Source organism: Tenebrio molitor, chromosome 8 (genome assembly GCF_963966145.1).
Source record: "Tenebrio molitor chromosome 8, icTenMoli1.1, whole genome shotgun sequence".
Classification (NCBI taxonomy): domain Eukaryota; kingdom Metazoa; phylum Arthropoda; class Insecta; order Coleoptera; family Tenebrionidae; genus Tenebrio; species Tenebrio molitor.
The window spans coordinates 16,011,846-16,038,966 of NC_091053.1; the positions used below are offsets into that span (position 1 = coordinate 16,011,846).

General features: G+C 35.0%; 1 protein-coding gene across 4 annotated transcripts in view; it reads left to right on the plus strand.

The window, feature by feature from the left end:
- The first annotated feature begins 1,238 nt into the window (after positions 1-1,238).
- Positions 1,239-27,121, plus strand: part of LOC138136171 (protein bric-a-brac 1-like) — a 77,460-nt gene continuing 51,577 nt past the window's right edge. Inside the window, exon 1 of one of the 4 annotated variants that reach the window (XM_069055228.1) lies at positions 1,239-1,367. The gene's annotated coding sequence lies outside the window, so the exon portion shown is untranslated. Of the gene's footprint in view, positions 1,368-3,417; positions 3,668-23,287; positions 23,796-27,121 lie in introns of those variants that run through there. The other 3 variants (XM_069055226.1, XM_069055227.1, XM_069055225.1) reach the window with 3 other exon arrangements.

Here is a 27,121-nt window from a genome sequence, read left to right on the forward strand (position 1 = left end):
TACATAATATATTTTACAAAAGTTGACATACTTAATAGTTATTTGTATATCAAGGCCGCGAAATCATTCTTTAACGTACCGAGAGAAAAATTGTCGCCGAGGCCGCTTGCGGCCGAGGCAGTACAATCTCGAGGATGTTCTGTGAATCACTCGATATATTTCAAATTTTGACAATTACAAAAATTACAAAAGTTATTGTTTATTTATTCAAAAATTTAGCATTTGTGTCTTAATAACTCTAAACTTAGCCGCATAGTATAATACATACACAGTGATCACAAAAATTGGATTACAAGTGTGTCATTATTTGTGACATAAAAAAAATAAAATATTGACAGGAAAATTTTATTCAGGCGTACTTTTATTGGGTCTTCCAAAAACTGAAATCTCTTTCTGAAGGTAATATGTACAGTAACAACAGTAAATAATGACATGCACTTGTTATCAGTGATAAGGAAAATGTAAAACAATTTGCAAAAAGCGAAGCGGTTGTTTTTCTTTCATTTTGCGGAAATTACGTAAAACAATATTTCGGAATTAAAAAAACAAAGTTAGATATGATGTTATATTTTAGAAACACAAACATTTCTCTGATGAATTTTAAGTCTTTAGTCATTTCTGGTGGAAGTAGAGGACAAACAGAAAGTAAGAAAAACACTTGAGCTGAACTTTATTTTCGTATTTAAGTCAATGGTATACTAGGTGTCTCCAAAAATTCTAATTTAGAGAAGAGGTGAACGATTTGTAACGAATATTGTAAATTTCTTTTGATCATCAAGCTTGAAGAAATACTTTAAAAATATTTCTAAACACATTTTATATAAAAATAGTACATTTTTCAACGAGCGTATAATGATGGCTATTATTCAAGAAGATGAAAATTGCAACACGAGCCGTAGGCGAGTGGTGAATCATCCGAGCGAATAATGGCCATTATACGCGAGTTCAAGACTATACTTTCTCCACGACTATACCAAGAAAAAACAATCTTTGAAAATGGAATTTAATTTGATTTTTAATAATTAGCGATTGGCAATCTGCCGTTGTAGAATGAAAATACAAGGGATGTGATTGGCCGACAGCCGTGGATTCTTTTTCATACAAGAAATTGACACATTTTTCCAGCTTCAATTTAAAAAATGAGTACCTAATTTGATGTAAGATTAGCTAAATTACGCGTCATTACGCCGTGACAGATCAAAAATAATAATTAATCATTCGGTTCCCGTACCGATCAACAGATTGCGTCTTTTGTAGTGTCCTTGCATTGAAAAGTAGTACTTTCGTAAACATGAAAAATGGAACGCGTGTGACTCCTGGTTTTTACGCAGTCGAGATGCTACAACAACATTTGCTGTCAAAATAAGGTACCACCATACAAGTACTAACACATTTCGTTGACAAGTTCGTTTACCTAGCGTTCAAGTACCATCACACATATTTCGGTGTCGAGATTTGCGTCGTGTTCAGGTACCACCAAAACACGAAGTACCAAAACAATTTGCGGCTGTCATACATAATCCGTTTCCGCGTCAGTTCAGCCGGGGTGCGAGTACCGGAAAAAAAACGTCTGGAGAACTACCGAATAGAAAAGTACCAAAACAAGCGTTCGCCGTCAAATCCGTTTCAGTTCACCTCTGCGGAATTTAATCGCACCGACGAACCAAACAAAGAAACGAGCCAATAAATTACGCCAGATCTGATAGAAAGAAGCGGCCAAGTCTTTCCCGTTCCGAAATAATTGCGCCGACAACAATAACCATGGGATTTCCCCGCGGTGCCGCCTACATCGCATCCGGTTCCAACTAGCCTCACCGGGCACCGAATCCGGCCAGTCGAGGGGGTCGAAACCACCCCGAGTCCTCCTCGCGATCCGTAAGCGCCACCGCCGCCCACTTCCACCGGCAGGTAACAGTACCGGGATTACGTAATAGGCGCGTCGTGTTGTTCGCTTTGGAAAAAAAATGGGGGGCCCTCTCACGGGTTGTGCTCGCGCTGCGTTCTGCTGCCAATGTCAGGCCTAGTAGACTAGATTTATCCTTGAGACGGTCAGTCCCAGCCGAAATGCGTGCATAATGAATAGGTGGTTGTTATGCGCCACTGACCAAACACTGAACCGCACAAACACGAGGCTCGACTTTGCGGCAGACGAGTGAGTGGGCCTAAACAAAACGCACAAAAAACGCAAACAATGCACAGACGTTAATGAGTCGATCGGAGTTGGCGTGCCGAGGGAGGACAAGGTGACTGCATCGGAAGAACACGACCGTAGGGACGCCACTAACTTTGCCGCAGACTGTACTCGCACGAACTAAACCGGTTATCCGGTCGACTGGTTAACCGAAATGCATTATACAATAATGATAATACTGAGAAATAAGTTGAAACTTTTAACTGCTACCTGCAAAGGTGCAAAAAGGAAATAATGATGATGATGATGACTATAAAACAATTAATAGAAAAGAGAAAAGTACAAAACATAGAAACACATTTGGTACTCGTTGATTTGGAAGCAGCCTACGATGCCGCACCTACCACTTCAAAGATTATTTGGAATATCAGAAAGAAGTATGTAGTATAAAAAATGTTACGTAGATGTCATTAGAGAAATGTATGAGCTATAAAACTTGGAAAACATATATCATAGCCATTTCAAGTAAACAAAGGGCTTAGGAAGGGATGCAGCTTGTCAACAACGTTATTCAAGATCTTCCTAGAAGAAATTCTCAAGGGCTGGTCGAAGAAATGCCAACAAATGGGTATAAAAATTGATGAAGAATATCTACATACACTTTCATTCGCAGACAATCAAGTAGTAATCGCTGGAGATAAATACGAAGTTAGTAAATAGCTATGAAGAAAAAGGACTAAAAATGAACTATGACAAAACAAAATATCTAACTGTAGTAGGAGAAGATGGCAACGAGCTCAGTGTATATGGTCACGTGATAAAAACGTGCTATGAATAGAGAATAGAGGTACTGGATTCTCTCATGGGCTGTGACCTTGGACATATCTGCGCGAAGGCGACAAATCTGCAAATGAAAACGGAAAAAATGAGAAAATCCAACAGCTATACCTAGGGACAAAAAAACATCTAGGGAGGGCAACACCAAAACAGAGTTAAATGTAAGAATAGTACAGGCAAAGCAAGCCATCCAAAGATCGAATGCGCTTCTATTCCATAACTTCTTGGAGTTGTTTATTTTTTTCCCACGACTGACCTTTTCGCTTCTTCCGCTTTAGTTTTCGGTGTGTTTGCTCGAGAGGACGAGCAATTGTTTATACTGATCCTCGGTGGCTGGTTTATCGCCGCAATTTTACACTCCATGTTAATGAGGCGTTTATTGTGTAAATTAAGAGTCCATTGTTCAATTAATTTTTACGATAAACATGTGAGACGTTCATACGCACGGCACGCTAAAATACGGGTGGGATAATAAATGGTTCGTGAAAAAAATATTAGGATGTGAAGTTGTGCGTGAACGGAGTGGTTGGTGTGAAAATTGCGAGTCGAAAGTTGGAGGCGTCTTCGACGAAACCAAAATTGGGGAAAGAGTGTGTGGGGAAATTTAATTTGTGTGTGATGAGGCTGTGAGAAATTGTGATGAGTGTTGACTAGAAAAAGATAGAGATGAGAGGGGAATTACATGATGTCATAAAAAAGGTAAATATGTTCTTCATAAATATTTTATTACCAATCACATATCAATCGGTGCACTTGAACTTTGTTGGATATAGTAGTTAGTGTTCCCTTCATACAATGAAAGAGTTTACTAATTTTATTCTATTATAGTGATATTTAGGCATCTAATTGCTAAGTATCTGTAAAGAAGGGAAAAATAATTTTTACTAATGCTCCTCAAAGATACTAATTATTCACGGATTATTTTACCAGACTAATTTAATTTAAACTAATTTACCTAATACTTTCATGGAGGTAAGTCGAATTAATTTTACTAATCTCTTTCCAGAAATACAATAGTTATTTGTATATCAAGGATGCGAAATCGTACTTTGACGAACCGAGAGAAAAATTGTCGTCAAGGTCGCTTTGCGGCCGAGACAAGACAATCTCGAGGTCGTCAAAGGATTTCACAGCCAAGGTGTACACAACATTTTGTGTGCAATCCGAAAATTTGTAATTATAAAATGAACAAGTAAAATTTCCTTCACTGTCAATAAAAATAAAGTCAGCCTACATGTCGCCATGTCGCTAAAGAAATGACATAAATAAAACAATTCACTTTGAGAAAAATTGCAAAAATGTCCGAAGAAAATTACGATGTTTCAGTTCTGTGTACTCATCCAGAGTTAAAAAAATATTATAAATTGTGCAGTGTCGCATTTGAAACCTGAAAAATCGAAACGGCAATATGAAAAATGTTACAGTGACTTTGAGACTGATGTAACAAGAAGAATGTGAAAACCGTGTCGGATAATGTTGTACTGGCTTACCTATTTATTGGAATTTATTTATTGTGGAAGGTAAATGTTAAGTTCTGTTATGCTAGGTTGTATCATCTGCTCCTTTTTGGGTTATTTTAATCGTGGAAATATCAGGAGCCGTGCAAAGACACAAATAAACCAAAATGACTGTTGATGACATTCAGGAAATGTTACGAGATATTACTCTTTTTGATCGGTGAAAAATTAACCAAAATTAACCTAATTCACATGTGTATGTTTCATATAGATGATAGATCGATAATGGGGATCTGTCTTATCGACTCTTCAACCTCATGCGGCTGTCTCATTTCAAACCGGATGAAAATTCTGTACTAATAGTGGCCGTTCCTGACACAAAATCAAACTTTAACTGTAACCAATCCAGTTTTTGTAAGATTACACCGGAAATATGCAGATAGATATGTTGTAATTGGCTTTTAATTTTACGGCCGTTGTCAAGGCAACGGCTGCGAAATTCAATTTCGCCGCCTGTTGTACGCACGCGAAGTGCTCATTTCGCGTACGGTTTCCAAAATTTTATATTTTAATTGAAAGAAATCTAACTGCCTAATTATTTAAAGATGCTGATACACCAGTTAATAATACATAATTTAGTTTATCTTTTTGATAAAATGATTAAAATATGTATTTTTAAATTTTTTTCTTCGCATTCTGCTAGACTAATTTGATTAGTGCATTATTTCAATTTCGTTTTATTTTAATTAATTCCTTAGTAGCGGCAAAACGAACTGACTACCACGAAAGACACATATCAAAGTAGAGTGTGCTAGATCTCTTGACCGCATTTTCGTATTTAATTTACTAATTTTATAAATGTATCTAACTTATCGTATTATTGCTCGAGGAGGTAAACCCAAATAATCCCCCAAGAAATTCTCCACTCACGTCCACCCGCTTTTGCAACCCACCCCTTCCGGCACCTCCCTCACCCCGAACACGAGCTTCAACCCCCCCCCCGAAAATTCGCCCCTCTAACGGCCCATCCGACCTTCTTTTTCAAAATTTAATGAAGTCTCGGCGTTAGCCGCATTCCTGTCCTATAACGAACGCACAGGCGTGTCCGAGCTTCCCTTCGACCAATACCCGCCGACAACCGACACCCTCGAGGCCGAGGGGTGGAGTCGCTTCACCCCTGATACGTAGGGGGTACGTTATCGATATGGTGTTTCCGGCCGTGACCCGCCGACCACCCTTCGAAATTTTTCCAAATTCGTTCTCTCAAAAATCCACCCCCCGCCCTCGACTTGCCGGATACGTTTGCGTTCACGGCTACCGATGCGGATCGGTCGCGCGTTACGTATCTATCAATTTGGAATTTTATCGTGTTAATGTCGACGGGTTACATTAATATTCCAATGGCGAGCTGTGGATATCGCCGTTGACCTTATGTGGAGTTTTATGTGTTGTAGTAAAGCCGCAGTAACGATAATAATCATAATTTAAATGAGATTTTTAGGTTTGCGTAGAGTCGTGGAAAACGTTGCGGGTACGCGTCACGTGATTCGTTTAATTGGTGTTGCTGCGGATTTTGACAGCTCAGGTGATTCTCGCGCTCGTGAATTACATCCAAAGCGTTTAGTACAGTTACGTTACGTTAGTTACGTCAGTTTAAATTGACTTATTTTATGGAATTTGTAAATACGTTGCCTGATGCGTTTAATTAGATTTTCGGCGAATTTTGACAGTTCCAACGATAATAATTTACAACTAACTCCTCCAGTGCCTTGCCTTGCGTTAACATTAATCTTCAATATTCTAATCGCAGTAACGTTTAGTAAAACATCTTGAGAATTACGTTACGTCTACATTTTTTTTATTCTAATTTTAGGGTTGGGAAATTATGTTAATTCAGCGTTACTCTTAAATATCATGTTTTAACATTAACGTAAAGTAACATATTATACAGTGTGTCCCTGGATAGGTGAAACGACTCTTGTAAAAGATAAAAAATTCTCGATTTCAATTTTCATTTTCAGGGGTTCAGCCCTGCTTGGTCATAGACTAATTTCTAACATAATTTTAGTTTTGAAAAATCAAGTATGCGTTGGAAATTTTCAAAAAACACCTATTTTCCTGTAAAGTGCCTTTTATGTGACAAATACGACGAAAAGTTATTAAGAAAAGTTGTTTAGAATCAATATCTAGGCCCCTATACCAAATTTCAAAATCATCAGCCAACTATGAATTTTCACTTTTTTAAGGTTTTTTTTTGTAAATCAAAGAAATTTATTTTCAACACTTCTCTTATTATGAGTAAAAAAAAAATCACACTTAGATTATTACTACAAGTTACTTAACACTAATAAGTTACTTATAATTAAATAAAAGTAAATTAAAACCTTTGAGTAAATGGAAAAAAAAATGAAAAATCATAGTTGACCGATTTTGAAATTTTGTCTAGGCGCCTAGATGTTGATTCTAAACAACTTTTGTTAATAACTTTTTGTCGTATGTATCACATAAAAGGCACTTACTCGACAGAAAAATAGGTTTTTTGAAAATTTCCAAGGGATACTTGACTTTTCAAAATTAAAATTAACCAAGCAGGGCTAAACCCCAAAAAATTAAAATTTAAATCGAAATTTTTTTATCTTTTACAAGAGTCGTTTCACCTATCCGGGGACACACTGTAGGTATTAGGTACTTGAGCATTTTTTTAAAAACATAATTATTATAATTTTGCACGTTGCGTTACGTTGAACACTGCATTGATTCCATCTTACAAACTAACATAACCTCACATTGAACACTTCGTATCCCAAATCTTTGTTATTGTTACATTTTAAACGTTTCCAACAGGTTTACTTTACGACTTACATAATTCACTTAAATATATTCACTTTGATAAGGATTTACTTGCATTTACACTTAATTTAGATTTTATCTTCTAGTCTTGCGTTGTGTTTAAGAAATATTCAAATGTAAAGGTACAAACTTTGACATCTATACCAGCTTTATTTAATTTAACACCGTTATGTTGCGTCACGTCAATAATAGACACCATTTTTATTTAAAGTTTTCCGTTTAAATTACGGACTATAAATTACCTTTTAGAAAGAGTGACTTCGTTACGTTGCGTTAGCACATTGTAAGTACACATTTTTACTCTAAATCTAGCTTAACATTATTTTAATTACTTAGTATAAAATCTACATACTTTACGGTTACGTCATTACATATTCTCTTTATTACTATTTTTTCTAATCCAGATGACACTTTACGGTTAAGGCAACGTAACATTCTTAAAATATTTATTTTTGCTTAACGCAACGCAGCACTATTTAAGATATTGTTCACAGTTCACATTAGTTCTGTTACATTTATGTTACGCTTAAAGTAGTCTTAAAACAATCAATACTTTCATTTTCTTTTACTTAATCCTTGTGCTTTTCTTTCAAATGTTCTTGTTTTAAGTTTATATGAAAAGTAGATACACATAACCACCAAATTTACAATGTTTTATTTTTTTACGTACTCTTACTTTACTACATACATATTTTATTAATTCTGTCATCCGGATCTATATCATAAAATTTTGTTCACGTGAACTTTGTTGTTCGGTAAAATATTTGCGCTATTCTTAAGACAAACACATGCTGTAAACTTAACGTAAGATAAATAGTCTTATTTTTTTTTCTGCCGTAATGTTACGTAGTGTTATCAGTTGTTCTAAATATTCCAACTTCAGAAACAAATGTAGTTTACGTTGCGACACTCGATAATTACTCTTTATGCATTTACGCACACTTAGACATAACGTAACACTAAAACATTCTCTTATCTGTTGTATATAGATGATTTTCTTACGTTGTGCTACGTCAAAAATAAAAAATAAAGTTGCTTCCCCCAAAATAATGCGATGACTTTGATTTTTCCTTTCTTCTTACTTTTATCCTTAAATTTCTTTGATCTTTTAGTTGCACCAAATGTATCAATATCGTTTTAGACTCGGTTGCCTCACCTCAAAAAACTCTACTAAGCCATTACATCATTATTTACTTTACCGGAAACATTACGCATTACGACAAAAATTTTATGAGTTATGTGCCTGCGTTACAACTGTTGCTGCAACCGCACATTAACTCTTAATTGCAACACCTGAGCCGCTTTTAGGTAAAGATTTAGAAAGTTAAGCATTGACATAACGCAAAATTAAAAACCTACGACAACTTGAGTATATGTAAATTACCAAGCCCAAGATTTTCATCTTGTCTAAATTAATAAAGTAAAGGAAGAAACACTCAATCCTAGTTTTATGTTGAATTTTAACGGCGAGTAAGTTTTTTCTGATTTCTTTTTATAGAACACTCTGTATATCTCCACAAATTGTTATTCAAACGCAACAATTACAAAAAAATGTATGCGCGTTTTACGTTACTGCTACGTACATACAACTAACTCTACGTGTATAGGTACATTTGTAACCCAGCCTCCATTCTCGTTTTCGTTTGTTTTTTCTCCTTTCTGTAAAACAAACATCACAACACAGACGCAACGTTAACGACTTCCGCGTCCAGACTAGCCTCGGTTCGGGGCGTAACCACCAGGTCCATAAACGGTTCCGCTTCATTACGTTGCGCTGCGTTACACTTAACCGGAAAAACAATTAATTGTGATTTTTGTGATCGGCCACTCTGTGTATACCGTTACACGGTCTCGATATCGTTCTCGCTAATCTGGCAATTCCCAAAATTGTCTGTTCGTTTGGACACCTGCACATACAAAACTACAGGTGTGGTTCTACGATAGTGTGTACATCTCCGCGGAAGCATCTACTTCCGGATTCGATTCCTGAAATTTCAGAATTCCCAAAAATCCCGTCGTATCGAAGAATAAATAAAGGTTGAGGTCGCCCAGTCAATTAAAGCGTACACGCGGTGCAATAAATCGCGGCGGTAACGAGAGGCGTGATCGTTCATGCTGGCTCACTCTGTATAGCAATAAATAAGCAGACCGTTTACTGCTAATGGACTTCCTCGTGACAGAGAGGATGATGTCAAAATTTTTGCATTAATTATTAACGGAAATCTGCAAATTTTTTAATTGGATGGATGTGACCAATGAGGCGAGAGCGAAAGGTGCACCGATCTTTAGGCGGCGAAGAGCACAAGCAAAATACCGGGTGTTATTGAAATCCACGTAACACATTTAATTTTACTGTTTAACATTCGAGTATTTTGATCGAGTAATTTTTTTTCGTGCTAATAAGGTTCAAAGAATATTTAATTTTAACTCTGTTTTGAAGAATTTGCGGAAAAAATGATAAATACAAAACATGTTTATTTTAACGAAAACTATTGGTGGTTAAATTTATTAAGTGGACTTCCATAACACCCAGTATATTGAACCATCGAGACATGCATAGAGAAAAAAGCAGACTAGACGCGAAAAAAAAAACCGAATAATTATAGAATTATGTGAGAAAAAATTTGCAAGGACGACGCATGTTTATAATAGTTGTTAAAAAATTTAATTATACATGCAAAAAAAAATTTGACTTTTATTCAGATGCTAATGCGCCATTCGTTGGGGCATATAAATTATTTATACCATGCGGTAATTTAATTTTATCTGTTTTTCATTTAAATGTATAAACTAGTTTCGGCGGAAAAAATGTAATTATCAAAAAATGTGTATGCAAAAAACTGCATCAAGGCCGTGCAGTTTCTTTTTCACGTAACTGAGCTGGTTAATATTCATTTGAAGAGGATTTTTTGTCATTTATACGTCAATCGGATTTGTTCATCGATTAGAAAAAGAGATTTCACCAATAAGCAAAAGTGGTCGAAAATTTCAAAATATTCGGCATTCACACCATGATGCAATTTTGGAAGAGAAAGTTTTGCAAAATCAAAAGTAGATCATATCATTGAGAGTAGAAGTGAGTCTTTTTGTGTCAAGCCCAGAGATTGAAGACCGAGACGAAGTCGAGGTCGACAACTGGGAGAAGCACAAAAAGACCTTCTACTCTGAATGATATATGTGTACTATTTTATCTACACAAAAAAAAAAAAACTGGACATGAACTTTCTATTAATATATGCATGCTGTAAAACATTTTGACTTTTATTTTGGAGGTTTGTAATTTTTTAAGTCATCAAATTTGCATTTTTATAAATCATAACCGATATTTTAGCGTGCAACAATGAGCGATATGAATAAATGGTTATTTACGAACCAAGTGCGGGAAGACGATGTTCCCGCATGAGCGTATTTTTTAAAGCACGAGCGACGAAGGAGCGAGTGCCTTTAATTAATGCGCAAGTGGTCGTACAATATTTTTTGTACGAAAATTAAATTAAAATGTTTTGTTTTAATACATTAAACATAAATGAACATAAAACCAAGTAGGCAGTGATCTTTGGTTATTGGAAACAATTGCTTCACTTGATATTTAAATTTTTGCAATAATTTGTGAATTTTGCAGGAACAATTTTCAACGATTATAAATCTTTCCGTAATTTTTTAATGGAGGAAAACCCAGGGAAGTTGTATTTTATGAACAAAATTTTATTATTATCAAGACAGATTTTTTTTGAATGCCTCAAAGGGCCAGTGTTTTTTGCAATTTTTACATTCGAGTCGACCGGGAAGCACGGGTTTCGGAGCGAGCGTTGGATGTTGGAAGCGTTGCTTTCAAGGATATGAGTACAAAAAAGAATCATTCGCTTTTACTTCGAGCAAGAGCAAAAGCTCCAAGAGCATGTGCACTTTTTAATTTACATAAAGCAAATACTTTTGGAGGAAGCGAATGCTACACCAAATACTCCTTGCTCTAGCAGAGAACACGTTACCTTTTGGTTTCCGTTAAAAGGGAAAAAGAAAGGGCGACAGAAAACATCGCCTAGCTCTAGCCAGTTCAAAAAATATTTATAAATAGGAATTTCGTGGGTAGTCTTAGTTTACAAGAATTACAGAGGGTCTGCCTTATTGATGAAGATCATCCGTGCTCAACAATTTTGGATGTAGGTCATCTCCATAGACTCTCTTCTCTGAAGATGTTTTTCTTTTTCTTTTGATAATACCAAAAAATTCCATTTTCAACGAAAATCCTTGCTCTGAAGTTACTAATTGCCCAACTTCGCTAAAACTGAAATGTTTGCTTCAACTGAAGCATAAACTTCAACAAATACTACAAATCGAAGTATTCCCTGTGGCAATTGCTTCCCCCCAAGACTTTTGCTTCTATGCATAATGGTAAATAATGCATAATTTGAAGCTAATGCTTCAGACTGAAGCGTTTGCTTATATTTGAAGTAAAAGGTGAATTAGTTATTTAAAAAACGCAGATTACATAACGAAAATCCTATCACTCAGTGGATCAAAAAAACTAATGTTGTCAAAGGTAAATTTTTTATGTGACAATAATTAAATTTTATTTGATTTATTTATTTATTTAAATGCATGAACTAGTTTCCCTAGAAAAAAACAATTATATATTTTAGACGGATGCAAAAACCTGCCTCAAGGCCATCTAAGTTTTTTTTTAAAGACAAATTATTTGGGTAATTTTTAATTTGATGAGGACTCCTTTCTCATTTACGTTTAAATATCAAGATAAAAAAAAACTGGTGAAATTTCTTAGCCTCCAAAACTTAACTTGTGTTTTTTTCATAAAACATTAGAAAACGACTTCGCGTTTCAAAATTGTGTTGCGAACAGTTTTTTAGCCTCACAGTTAATTCTGTTTCTGGAAAAACCAAAACGCTTAACTCGCATCCCAAAAGCAGACTTGAAATTTTCCAACAAAATTTTGCTACTAAATGTACGAAGTTTATTTAAAAAATTTGCAACGTCAGTGGGAAATACAATATACCAGGTGGAGAAAAAAGCGAAAATGGAACTTCTTACTAACTGTGACAGCCACAGGGAAGCATAAGCTAAAACACACTTGAAATAAATAGAATTTGTGATAAAGCACTATTCACGGATTTTTATTTAAACACCTGGTAGAGTTTTTGTATTGTCTCGTAATAAAAAACAGCAGCAGACAGAATTGTTGCTGTTTTTCAAATTTAGATTTTAAATTGGAAGAACACCCAGTGGCGACCTCGACTTCGTCTCGGTCTTCAATCTCTGGGCTTAGCACAAAAAGACTCACTTCTACTCTTAATGATATAATCTACTATTATGATGTTTAAAATGAGATATAAAAATGCAAAATATACAGGATGTTCCGGTTGAACAATTATTTATACATTAAGATTTTCCCAGCATATCTGAAGAATTCTAATTCCGACGAAAATTTTAAATAATGAAATTATCACAATATTTAAATTAATTAACTATTTAATTTAAAAACTATGCAGAATACAATAAAAAAAATCGGTATCACTCGGTGGACTAAAAAACTATTTTTAATAAATAAAAACCAAATTTAATTATTAAACAAAACAGAGATAAACCTCGCCCGGTGTAATTTTAGAAAGAAGCACATTTAAACTGTAACAAAAAAAGGGTCGAGTACGCAACGGCTTCATTTAAAAATTCCACTTTAAAAACACTTCATCCAACAAACCAGGAAATTACATTTCCATTTTTCCAAAGTTGTATTATTTCTTCCTGTGCATTTCCTTTTTGCGCCCCCGTTCAGAATCGGCCTCCCTTTAATTCAACAAACTCCGGCGACCGCCCAGAAAAACCCGCCGCCCCCGTTCCTTTGTCACAAAGTCAAAACAACGAAGACGCTAGACGGAGGGAATGCAGCGGGGGCGGCCGGGGGGGCAGACGTCTGGCCCCGTGCACCGGCAACGAAATTAGTGGGTGAAGGTAGCCTAGATCAATACCTAGTCTAGGCTAGTCCAGCACCCCTCACTCCAGACACTGCGTCACGCGCTGTCTCGCACCCCCAGGCGTCACCACCCACCCTCCCACACTGACTGCACTGCTGCCTCCCGACTGCAGCGCTGAATTATGCAGACGAATTGATAATTATCGACTTGAGCCACGTTCCGAATTCGCACGGTACGTGCAGGGCAAGCCCTTTCAAGAAGGAACGAATTTCACGAAAGGAAATGCGTGCGGGGGTTGTGGAGGAGGGGGTTGGGGAGCTGGAGCGAAAAATGCACACTTCGATCGAGTTGGGGTTCACGATTTACGAGGCTGAGTTTCTGACTTTCTGATGTTCCAAAAAAAATTTTTTACAAAAATTTTCAAAAATTTCTAAATTTGGAGATCTACGACGATCTCCATTTTTTAAATATTTCACTGGGTTGGTTAGTTTTATTTCTAATTACATACTACAAGGGACTTGCTAACTGATAAGTCTTTAAATCATTTGGAACGCACATTTTTGAAAGAATGCAAATGCAAAAAATACAAAAATTACCAAAAAAATTGCGAATTTTTGCTTATTCTGGAATGGAAAGATTTCGGTCTAAGGTTTGTAAAATAGGTATAAAATTTTATAACCACTGCAAAAATATGGTAGGAATGTAGTGTGTTCCAAACCAAAATCAAAAATTTTCTTTGTTACTAAATTTAATTTTAAAACTTTTTGGGAACTCAAAAAATTATCAAAAACAATTTTGATGCAATAAATTCTTATATCAGAAAAGTCCAAATTTTAATTTTTATTATCAAAAAGATAGAATTTTTGATTTTGAAAAAAGGAATCACAAAAAAAAATTCGGCAGAAAATTAAATACCATACGAATTCATTTGTTTTCAGAAGCTACATGAATTTTCCAAATATGTTTTTATGAAAAAAAAAAACTCAATTGCAAAAATGTTTTCAATTACGAACATTTTCATAAAGCTGTCAAAACTAAATTTATACAGTGTGTCCCCAAAAAAAAAAGACGAGTCCATAGCTCCCTTATTTATCGGAGGATTTTAATTATCTGTACACCAAATTAAATGGTTGTTAATAGGCTACAAAACGGCTTAATAAATTCAGGTATAGCTCCAAGGGCTTCAAGAGTAAACTGTCAAAATATTTTTTTTTAAATGGCATTACATACTTTTTTTTAGTAATTCTGATAGAGATTTTAATTCTGAAAACAACAATGTATCACAAGTATAACTTCACATAAAAAAAAAAATAACACTAACTTTTGAAACAAATGACGAGCACCAAGCGAAAAGCTGTCAAAATGCATTGCGTTACAATGTAATAACCAAATTAAGGTAGCTGGAAAAACAAATGACAAATAATAACATGTAGGATTGCGCAGATTTGCCACCAATGTTTAGCGCAAAATGGAACATAGACGATAGTAACATTTTTTACTTTTTTTTTGTGAATTTTTGGTATTTAAGTGTATACTTGTGATACATTGTTGTTTTCAGAATAAAAATCTCTATCAGAATTACTAAAAAAAATATGCAATCCAATTTGAAAAAAAATATTTTGACAGTTTATCCTTGAATCCCATGGGGCTATACTTGAATTTATTAGGCCATTTTGTAGCCTATTAACAACCATTCAATTTGGTGTACAGATAATTAAAATCTTCCGATAAATAACGGAGTTATGGACTCGTCTTCTTTTTTGGGGACACCCTGTATTTACTAATATACTGTTGGTAATAATGATGGCGTAAAAATAAACAAAAGCTTTAATTTCATCTATCAACATGATTTTTGCTGTTGCTAGGTAAAAAGATATTATCTCGACAGGAAATTATACAGGGTGTTTCAAAACTGCCGCCAAAATTTTGCAGCACATGATAAAATATGCAATACTGAATACTACCATTAACTACCAGTTAGTTTCTTCTCAGCAAGAGCAAAAAATAATCGATCCTTTCCCGAATAAATTTTCCAAAAATAAGTCAAAAATCTAAAAACTTGAATCTCAAAACGTCCCTTATCGTTCACTTCGCAGTTTTATCACACCGCTCTACATCCACTCTTCCCCATCTCGATCTGTAGCTGTTATCAGAGAAAAAAAAACCTACTGATCGTCGAACCGTGCCGCCTCACCGCCGCCCACTCTCACAGTTCATCATGAATGAAACCGTCACCAGGAAGCGTTACCTTTTATGAGAGCATAATCAACGCGAAAGTCTCACACCGGAAACTCGCACATAATTGGATAATAATGAACAAGAAGCAGTGCAGGAACCAACAAAGCAAGAGATAGAAGAAGAAGAAAAAATAAAAAGTAATAAGAGTACAGGAGAGAATGGTGTCCTGGCAGAAACATTACGTAAAATACCTAGGAGGAAAAGTAAAATGAAGGATGAGTGCACTGTTACAAGAATAGTTAGCAACAGACTAAGCTTCTTTCATGACACCCTAATAGGCGAGTACCAAGGAAGATTTAGGAAGGACAGATCACCTTCAGATCAGATTTTTACACTGAAGATGTTGCAGAAGCAAAGCTACGGACAAAACTTAAGTCTACATATCTTGTTCGTAGATTTTAAGAAAGCTTACGACTCAATAGAAAGAAAGAAATAATATCGAGCAATGAAAAAATTGAAGATCTTGAAGATATTAGTCGGTCTGACAAAAATGACCCTGACAGACAAGCAGAACAAAATTTCAACTGACGGAAGAGTATTACGAAGTTTTGGAGGAAAAATCGGACTCACACAAGGGGATCAGCTGTCGACTGTGCTATTTAGTATAGCTTTAGAAGCAGTTTTTAGAGATGGCGAAATGCGAAAGCAAAGAATAATATAGAAGAAGAGCTGGAGGTTGATAAAAGAATGAATAAAAGAAGAAAGGCAATGAGCTCATTTTGCTGAAGAGTGCTATGTCAAGAGAAATCTCTAGAACGGCGAAAATAAGAATATACAGGACAGTAGTGAACCCAGTGGTCGTATATATGAAAGCTTGAGAGAGGAAGATATTGAGGAAAATATTTAAGGGGACAAAAACCGAAGATGAAAGATGGAAACGAAAAACAATTGAGGAGAAAAAAGATCTATACAGACACAGCAGTATAGTACAGGATACAAAAACACAAAGGATAAGGTGGCTGGGAACATATCGGTAGGATGCCAGAGCATAGACGTGCCAAAAGATCTTTGCTAGAGGGAGGAGGAAAAAAAAAAAGAAGTGAAGCCCGAAGAAAAAATGATTTGGGAGTAGTGACAGCAGACGTGAGAATGCTGGGCTGGAAGGACTAAGTCATGGGTTTTAATGGCCTGTAGAACTGTTGTGTATACAAGGTGATCAAGAAGGACTGTTTGAGTTGGTAATACTGAATTTTATTTTTTATCGAAGGTAAAATAACAAGACCTAATTTTTTTTATCGGATAAATTTTTCAATTTTACGAAAACTTCTTGCTTTGGCAATTTTACACCTTGAATTTGGACATTTTTATTCTGGTTAGGCCCGAGAGCTTTAGCTCGAGGTTTTAACCTTTGAATAAAAATGCCCAAATTCAACTCGTAAAATTGTCTAAAGCAAAAATGTTTAAGTGAAAATTGGGAAATTTATCAGATATAAAAAATTAGGTCGTGTTATTTTTGGCAAGATTAATTCCAGAATACAAACTGGAAGTTAATAAAAACACAATTATTAAAAACAATTTGAAAATCTGACAGGAGTAGCATGCAATTTTAATCACTTTTGACAGATGACAGAGTAGCATAAGGCAGGACGTTTTAACCGCGATAAACATTTTTGATTGGATGAAAGCAAGCGCTCTGATATGGGAATTAATCGGTACTATTGGAGTAACGGTTTGACACTGATAGCGCCATTGACAAGTGACATTTGACATTTCAGATTAAATTAAACATGCTGCTGTTCGAAAGCCTAAAAAGAAGAATTAATTTATCTTTAGAGCAAAATGGGAGGTACTTCGAGTATTCCTTTTAATTAATTTTTGTGTCATTTTTCTCTATTTCCAGTTTACTTTCTTTTTACTGTTAATTTAAACAGTCTTTCTTGATCACCTTGTATATCTTATTCGTCATGTCATAACTGTTTTTAATCTAACTGCCAAGTAGTTTCTTCTGAGTAAATTTTCCAAAAATAAGTCAAAAACCGGAAAACTCGAATCAAATTTGACAATTTCAAAACGCACCTTATCGCCTTATCTTTGGCGCTTTTATCACACCGCTCCACATCCAACCTTCCCCACCTCGCTCCTTATCTCTTATCGAGAAAGAAAAAAAAGTACCGATCGGCGCACCGCCACCCACTCTCCCAGTGCATCATGAATGAAACCGTCACCAGGAAGCGTTGCCTTTTATGAGTGCACAATCAACGTGAAAGCCTCACAACGGAAACACAACCGCAATCCCGCCGCGTTCTCCTGCACTTGGCTCCGTTCCGATAAAATCAATTTGCTGGCACTCGCAGCGAATTTTTCTGCGATCGCTCATTATGCAAATGTGCGAGCCCGTGCCGGTTTTCGGGCCGTACGTCGCAGCTCGCCCGCCGATTTTATTAGCGTGCGATTGTTCCTCGTCGCTGGTGCGAAAATAAATGCAATCCTGTGCAGAGTTTCGCATGGTGTGCCGGTCGGTGTCAAGGATGAGAGCGACCTTCGCCGCCGGAAAAAGAAGTGTTCACGCGTGTGGCGAATTCGTGATTTTGGGACGCGTCGGCTTTCGCGCAGAATTCGACAAATTTAGAAAAACGGTAACGTTCGATTCCGGAAGGTACGTGCCGCGGGTGCAGTTCAGGGTCCCACGAGGTCGGTTCAACGGGATTTTTGGCGTTTTTGGAGAATTTTAGAAAAACGACAGTTATTGAATAGGCAACAAAAAAAGACAACCAATTTAAAATAGAATCGATATGTGCAATCAAAATTCAAGAAAAAAAAATCTGAAAAGAATTTTTAATTTTTTGGATATTTTTGGCGAATTTTGACACACTGAAAATAAAAATCTTTCAAAATTCTAAACGAAGCCAAAACAGCCTTTCCAGTTAAGAACAAAAAGATAGGTCCCATTTTGGAATAGATATTTTGTCTTGACTGTGTTTAATTTTTGGAAAAATTTTTCATTAAGGGGGTAATATTTCTGGCGAATTTGCGCTTTTCGAAAAATGTCTCATTCGAAATGTGACCATCTTTAAGCTAAACTTAAACGAGATCGTTGTAGAATAAAAAGATAATTTTAAGTGAGATTTCGATTTGTGCACGTTTTGGCAAATGTTGAATAAAATGACAGATTTTAATGAACAATAAAAAATGAAACCAATCTTAAAGAGAATCAAGGTTAAGAAATCAAGGACGAAAAAAAAAACTGAAAGAGTATAATTGATTTTTGGAAATTTTTGGCGAATTTTGACATTTGGAGAAATAAAACCTTTTCAGGCCGTCGAAAATTTAGACGAAGCCAAAACAGCAATTTGCATTTCCAGTTAAAAACAAAAAGATATGTCTCAATTTGAAACAGATACCTATATGTATGTACATACATTTTAATTTTTCGATAAATTTTCAATTTATTTTAACGAACTTTCACTATTCGCAAAATCATCCAAAATTTTGGATGCGACAGTCGCTGAAGTTCGAAATAGTTATTTGTACAACTAGTTATGAAAGTCATACTATTTTTCATGAATTTGCAGTTTTAATTAACGATGGCGTAGCCCGAGTTAATCAAGCAAATGAGTGAAAAAAAGACACTTTCATATCGTTGCATATCGTTGTAAGTTAAGAAATTTGGCCTAAGAGGATTTATGGAAAATTAAAAAAAAAGGAGATAGAATAAAATGATGCAAAAAAGTACTACTTTCACTACGATTTTTCGTTTAAAAAAGTGCTACTTTCATTACGATTTGATTTCTGAATGTCCTGGCAAATTTTGAATTTTAAAAAAATTAGAGATTTTGAGTAGATAACAAATAATTAAAACCAATTTGAAACAGAATCGATATATACAGTTAAAACGAAGGAAAAAAACGATCAATTTGAAACAGAATTTTTGATTTTTCGATATTTTTGGAAAATTTAGGCATAGAGAGAAACGCAATTCTTTGAGTAAACCAACACAGCCATTGTGGTTAAAAACAAAAAGATGTATTTCATTTTGACTCATTTAAATTTTTTGAATAGTTTTCAATTTCGAGTGGAACTTTGATGAAAGCTCCGAACACCAGGTCATGACAGAATAAGTTTGATCAAAAACATATTATTTTTTATATTTGGACCGAATGGTGACTTTTAGAATGATTTTGAATGTAGCTGTTTAAAACTTGAACGAGACTAAATCAGAGCCGGTGTAATAAAGCCAAAAAAAAATCCATTTGGAAGTGAAGTTTTCATTGTTAGACGTTTTTGACGAATTTTGACTTTTATAATATGTCTTATTTTGAACGAGACAGTCAAAAATGAAACGAAAATACAGCAGATCCGGTATAATAAAATTAAAAAGAAAAATATCAATTTGGAAGTATGATTTCGGTTTTTGAACGTTTTTGGAGAATTTTTACTTTATAGTGCACAAAGAAAAATATCAATTTGGAACAGACAGTTCGATTTATCATCACTTTTGAAAATTTTGATATTTTGAGGGATCAAATTTTGACATTTAAAAATGCAAATGGAGCTAAAACAAACTTGGCACAGTTAGAAACAAATAGATATCAATTTTGTGGATTTTTTTTTAGATTCTTGAGCATTTTTGGTGAATTTTGACTTTCAAAAAAATTGTAGATTTTGAGTAGACAATAAACAATTTAAATCAATCTAACACAGATCGATGAATGCTGTTACAACCGAAGCAAAAACAATTAAACAAAACAGCCTTTGTAGTTAAAAATAAAAAGATAGGTTCCAATTTGGAGCAAATTTGACAAATTTTAATTTTTCTAAAAATTTTCGATTTCAAGCCAAACAGCCAAATTTTTCAGCCTGCTCAAAACAGAATAGGTCTAGTTAAAAAAAATCCTTTGATTTTTGGGCGTTTTTGTCGAATTTTTACTTTATAAAAATATAAGACAGACAGACGTGGTTAAAACATAATTTGTATTTGAAAACAAGGAAAATCATAAACTTAAAAACACAAAGAAAAGTATCAAGTTGGAACAGAAGTTCAATTTTTGAACATTTTTGACGAATTTTGATTTATTTTGTAACGCTTCAAAAATGTAAGCGGAGCTTAAACAAACTTTGTTTAGAAAAAAGTTATGTGATGTCAAGAAAGATTTCGATTTTTAGATTGTTGGGTATTTTTGTGGAATTTTTTCGAAAAATATGAAATTTCACAAAAATTTCATTTTTAAAATTTCCTCGTGAATTCCAGGCTGCGCTATAAGTATAATACGGTGTGGTTCAGGTTCAGTCCGTCAATGCACTTCCCTCCCACATCCAAACTTATTTAAAAATTAAATATGGTCGATTATCAAAACGGCCAGCTAAATTACCATATCTTGCACCGCCTGAACTCTCCCGTTCCGACATAATGCCATAAATTAACATAAATAGCTGCAGAGATGTTATCAGCGAGGCAAATAAAAACTTTCGATCGAATCTTCGTTACGGAAAAAATTCCGCCTCCGTTCCGGACCCCTCGCCTCGCGATTTTCCACGGTTCGGCCGGAAGTAACGCCAACTTCGCCCCCAACCAAATCCCGCTAAAAAGACAACTCTAATCATCATTATCGTCCATCACAAATACCTTCTGTCTTCTGTTTCTGTTTCTCACCGACATGTTTTGACAATTGGAAATGCTTTTCTCCGGACGTGAACTCAACTTTCAATTGCGACTTTTTGTCCAAAAGCTTTACACACTTTTACATATTTGGTTTAGCGTAAGACTACTTTAAAAGATTTTTTTCAAATTTTGATGCTTCAATAAATTTCTGAAAAGTTTTGCACAAGAGCAGCTCTACTTGACATACTTTTTTAGAGCCGGTCAAAGCTTTCGATTGCGTCCTTCACGAAGCATTAATTAGCAAATCACTTTACTCCATTCGTATTTCAAAACTTATGTTTTCTCATTTAACAAGTAAAGTGTTGTAGTAGAAATTGTCTCTCTACAGAACGTTGGTGGTACGAACGGCGTACCTCAAGGCTCCATCGGTAGTCCCATTTTATTCGCAATAAACAAACTAATTTCCTATCTTTTTCTTACGTCAGCAGGACTTTCCAAACGTTCCAAATGTCAAAATGTGACAAAAGTTTCTTCTTATTGTTAGAAGCAAATCTCCTCATTTTAATATTTTTACAATTTCTACCCTATTTCTCCAATTCTTACTAACATTTTTTAAATTTCTTTTAACGGCTCTTTTACATCTTTCTGTTCACGTTTTGTGCCCTTTTTGTGTAACGATTTTGTTTTATTTTTAGCTCGGATTTTTTTCATTTGTTGTCACTTTCTTTCTTCAGTTCTCTCATTCTGATTCGTGATCATTATCCAATTATACGAAAAACAACTACCTATTTGATCATCAATTATTATTTTTACCATAATATAGACCTTCATACGAGTATATTTTTTTCGTTACTAATGCACTCACTACAATTTTTTAATCTGTTTTTTACTTTCTATTAACTGTGTTTATTTCTCTTTACTCTAAAATTTGCTAATTACTTCTTATTCTCTTTTGTATTTTCCTAAGAGATTCTCTCTAAGTACGATTTCATTATCTTGTTAATTTATTTATTTTCTAGACACAAATAAAATTTTTTTTGCATATCGTAATGAAAGTGGCACTTTTTTACACTCAAAATCGTAGTGAAAGTAGTACTTTTTTTTGCATCTTTTTATTCCATCTCCTTGGAGATGATTGTCAAAGCATACCAATTTTTTTTTTTTTGTACTTAATACATACATATTTCATAAATCCTTTTAGACCAAATTTCTCAACTTACATCGATATGCAAAAAATAGTATGTACAACACGTTATGAAAGTCTCTTTTTTCACTTATTTGCTTAATTAACTCGGGCTACGCCCTCGTTAATCAATCTGCTAATTCGAAAAAAAAGTATGACTTTCATAACTAGTTGTACAAATAACTATTTTTTAATTTATATTTTATTTCTGCTCCTTTAATAATTTTGTCTTCACTTCTGCTTAGCTTTAATCTGATAAATCTTATCAATCTTATCTTCATTTCTGATTTTTCAAAATTTTTTCTTCACTTCCGTTACAAATTAATTTTGTAACTGTTATTATACCTTCTAGCTCATTTATTTTTTAACCATTCTGATTTTTCTTGTCCTTCTGTCTTAGCGATTTATATCCAATTGAAAATGAATCGAACGGCCTGGAACCCGTCTGTACAATACATTTTTTTAAAGCTATAAAAAATATTAATTTTATTTCTTTCTGATTTAGAGAAAAATTTGTTGTTCATTTATGTTAAGAATGTATCTTTTTTTTCTTGTTCTTGACAACATTAGTTCATTCTTACAACGTTCATTATTTATTTCTTCTTATTTATCCTTTTCAAACATTCTGGGTTTATTCTTTCTTTCTGATTTTTTAACATTTTATAACACATTAACTTCTGCCAGATCGTTCAATTTTATTCTAATAATTCTCATTATTTACTTTTGGCGATTTATTTTTTAAATATTAATTTCACCAGAAACGTGTCTCCAGGATCCATCCTTGGTCCCTCTTATTCTTCAACCATACTAATAATCTTCCCGATTTTATTGTAGACGTAACAATCTGACGAAACAACAATCCATTTTGTCATCATCATCGTCATCAACATTCTTCGATTTTCGTTTCTCGTTAGTGATTGTACGAACGCACCCTGACGCATCTGCTGCGGCTTTTCGTTTCTCCGGAAGCGCCCCCGACTTTCGCGGCCGTCGCTCTTGGTGTCTTTCTGGCGGAAACAACGGCACCTCGTCGAGATGATGCAATTCGGGTTCTCCAGGCCCCGCGGGAACCGCCGCGAACTGCGTAATTGTGGCGGGACGGTCGAAACGAACAACCAGAGAACAGAAGGAAAAAAAAAGAGAAGAAAATCCGCGTCGGCAGAAACGCGGCTAGATATTGGTGCGCGCCACCGAACGACGCAATAAATTCTATTTTAGGAATACGCGTGTGCGTGCGAAAGCAGACGTGTTCGGGTCCTGCACAAAACGCCGCCGATAGTGCAGATTCGAGCCAGATAACAATAATAACCGAGTGCGGTTTGCACGCAAATGCCACACGGTCCCCTCTACGGTGGTCACCTTGCCTTGCAGATTCGGTCGCGACCTCGAAACGCATCGCCTAAAATGTGAACGAGCTGACGGTTTCGCAACAGGCTCGTTATCTGCGGAGGAATCGCCGTTTCTTTTGGCAGCAGTGGTGTTTTGGCCGACGCTGGGTGTAGAGCAAGGAGGAAGGGTGAGTTGGACCTTTTGCCAGGGACGGACTTACCTACGAGGAGGGGGACGAGGCCGGGAATCCGCTTCCGTCAAGGTCTTCCTGCGTCTGAAACGTAACACCGATTAGAAGTCGAAAGTGAGATGTTTTTTTTGGAAATTAAACCAAAATTTGCAGTGGCGAGGTCAAAGATATTTTGGAAGGGGGACTATCGAGAGGGGGGAAACACGCACGTGATGTAATGTTTGGGTTAGGAATTAATACCTGTAGGGGTCAAAGTGTAGTTCTGTTTCGGGAAAAAAAATCAAAATTTGCAGAAACGGAGAGAAACACAAGTGACGTAATGTTTCATTACTGCAAAGCACAGTGTACATTATAAATTAAATTGGTTGTCGACGTAGCATGTCATGAGCATGCACACCGGGCTTTAGATTTAGTTACAAAAAAGTAACCAAATATGTATCAATTTTGACAGTTTGAGGTTATGATCCAAAAGAAATGACAAGTATAAGAGTGAATATGTACATTTTAGTTTAAATTTTTTTTTTTTTTCTTTAAATTATATTAAAGGTATTACATAGTTTAAATTCACATTATTTGAATCTTTTAGAAGTTCGTGATAACAACGACAACTGCTTCTAACATTTAAAAACGATATTAAAACTGGGAAAAATATGAGAAAAGAAAAGTAGTAAACGATGACAGTGACATTTGACGACCTTGACGTTTTTTTTGCCAACTGAAATGTAAACCAAAGAACTTTAAAATTGCTATAAATGGCCGTACTGCCAACTTAAATTTGAATTTTCAGGGTCAACTGCGTCAACGACCATTTTGAAATCTAATATAGTGTATTAGGTTTCAAAATGGTTGTCGACATGCACACTGGCCTTTAGATTTAGGTACAAAAAAATAACTAAACATCAATTTTGACAGTTTGAGAGTTATGATCTAAAAGATCTAAAAGTGAGAAATAACAATTGTTTATAATAATCACCAATTTCTGTAATGTTGCCAGATTTTTTTGGTTAGAAACGTTATTTATTAAGTTAACGAATATCTAAAAACAGGAAATCATAGGAAGTTACATAACGGATGTTTGAAGTGAGCAACTTTAAATGAGTATTTTTTGTCCACACTGTATAAATGAGAATTGTGTGAAAAATTTTCATTCATCGATTTGCCAAAAATTTTTCAATCGGGGCTGCTTGCTTAAAGAGGAAAAATTATCACGTGACTTCCGGTAAACCTGAAATTTGACATTTTTTTAGATCTCAAGAATGGGATTTGTGGAAAAATGTATCGAAAAAAATCACAAATAAATGTTGGTTTTAATGACATTTTATTCAAATTATTAGAACAAAATTGGAAAAAAAATATTGGGCGAAGCTTGTCAAACTTATTTTTAAATGTCAAATTTGACGTTGGTGCAAGTCACGTGACAACTTTTATCAGTGATAATTTTACACTTTAGACTAACAGCGGCGACTGCCTACTAAACATTTTTGCTAAATCAACGAACGAGAAAAAAACAATCAAGATTTATAATTATGTACATAATTGAAAAATTTGTAACAAATGTTCAAAAACTACAACGGTTGGCTATGGTTTCAGACACGTTTGTCCTTACTTAACCTACATAACTTTACTTAAAATTAAACTCACGAATATGAACAAGACGTCAAATGCATCTCACACAATCTGACACGCCCCTCCCAACGAATTAGTTTCTGAACGCACGTTATTAATTTTGTCGGACTCGATTTCCAAAAACATTAAAAATTTTGAAGTTAAAAAAACACCTGATTTAATCTGCGTAATTTAATTTTGCATATTTTTTTATATTTACTGATCTACTGTGGATCATTTTGGAAAAAAGCTCAAGACAATAGTAATTTACGTTATAAGTCCGGTAGGTTACTTGTAACAGTACGAGTTAGACATTATGGACGAGGCGACGTTAGGAGCCGAGTCTAGAATGTCTAAACGAGTACCTGTTACAAGTACTACCGGATGTATATCGTAATGTATTTTATTTCATACTGGAAGTCTCTTGTGCATCATCATTTTATTTCAAAAATTAAAAAATCACATTATGTTGTGAAAATAGCATTACCTTTTTTCCTGTGGCAACGGCCGTTGCTATTGTTTTTCTAGATCGAATATTTTTTGACTTTTTCACTTTTCAATGTCAGATTTGATGTATAAAAGGAAAACAGTCCGGTAGGTGTTGCTAAGTGACACTTTCCGGCTCTGATACTGTTATAACTCACCTACCGGACTCAAATTGATGATGCAATCGAGCATTTACCGGACAGTATGAAATAAAATTTATTTCAGTACTCTGGGATAAGAATCAAAATCAAATCTACTCGACAGCTGATTGATGCGTGATCAATCACCACTTATGATCCAGCCATGATGCGAAGTAAGTTTATCTCGAGAGAGGAAGCGGGATCAATCGGATGCTTTGATCGGGAACATCAGTAGTAGGTCGACTTCCGACAGAAAAAAAATCTCATTCACACAAAAGAATTTTTCATTGAAACAAAGTAAAGAAGCAAAACGATTCGAGGTTTTATTTATTTATTTTTTTGGAAATCGGTTCGCGTCGAAAGGCGAGTGATGGAGACAGTATCGTGATGTTTTCGAAAATTCGTCTAGTGCGATTTTGCAAAAACGTGCCAAAAAGAAACAAATTTCCGATTAATTTGGATCAGTCAATTGTGAGGAAAGAAGAGTAAAAAAAATTGAACCAAAGGTAAAGAACCAAACGGTATTAAATTTTTTATTAAACTAAAATTGTCAAATCTGTAGATGTCAATTGTTTAATATCTTTTGAACGGAAATCACAACTTTCTTCTTCTTATAGAAATAATGTTTTAGAACACTATAAGTTGTCTTCATTATTATCGGTAAGTATTATTATGATAACCCTCCACCACCCGGCGGCACGGCAATTTTGCCGGAGTACTTACACTATTACGGATATTACTATTAAGTAATAGAGCAGTGCTAATCAACATAATTACCGGCGTCTCGCCTCCACATTTTGACTTTGTTGTGTTTTATTATGTTCTGTGTCAATGTTAAGGAACTTCCTTACGATATGACATGAGTATAATAATATACCTTTTTGAATTTCAACTACCAATGTGTTACCTAAATCCAGAATTTTTAAATTTTTAAAAGAGATTACGGTACTATTCCCGTTGCTGAATAGTAGATTATTTAACGAGTTCGTGCGTAAATTGGGCCTTTTTTGGCACGAGTGCCAAAAAAAGGCCCAATTTACACATGAACGAGTTGAATACAACGTTTTTTTGTTCGACGAGCCCCTTAAGGCTCCAAATCGCTTAAAATCTTTAAAATTAGCTTGACGTTTCGTTTTGACAAGTTGTGACATTTATCAAAATCCGTTCACACAGGAGAAAATTCTCAAATTCTGACAGTGTCGAACAAAA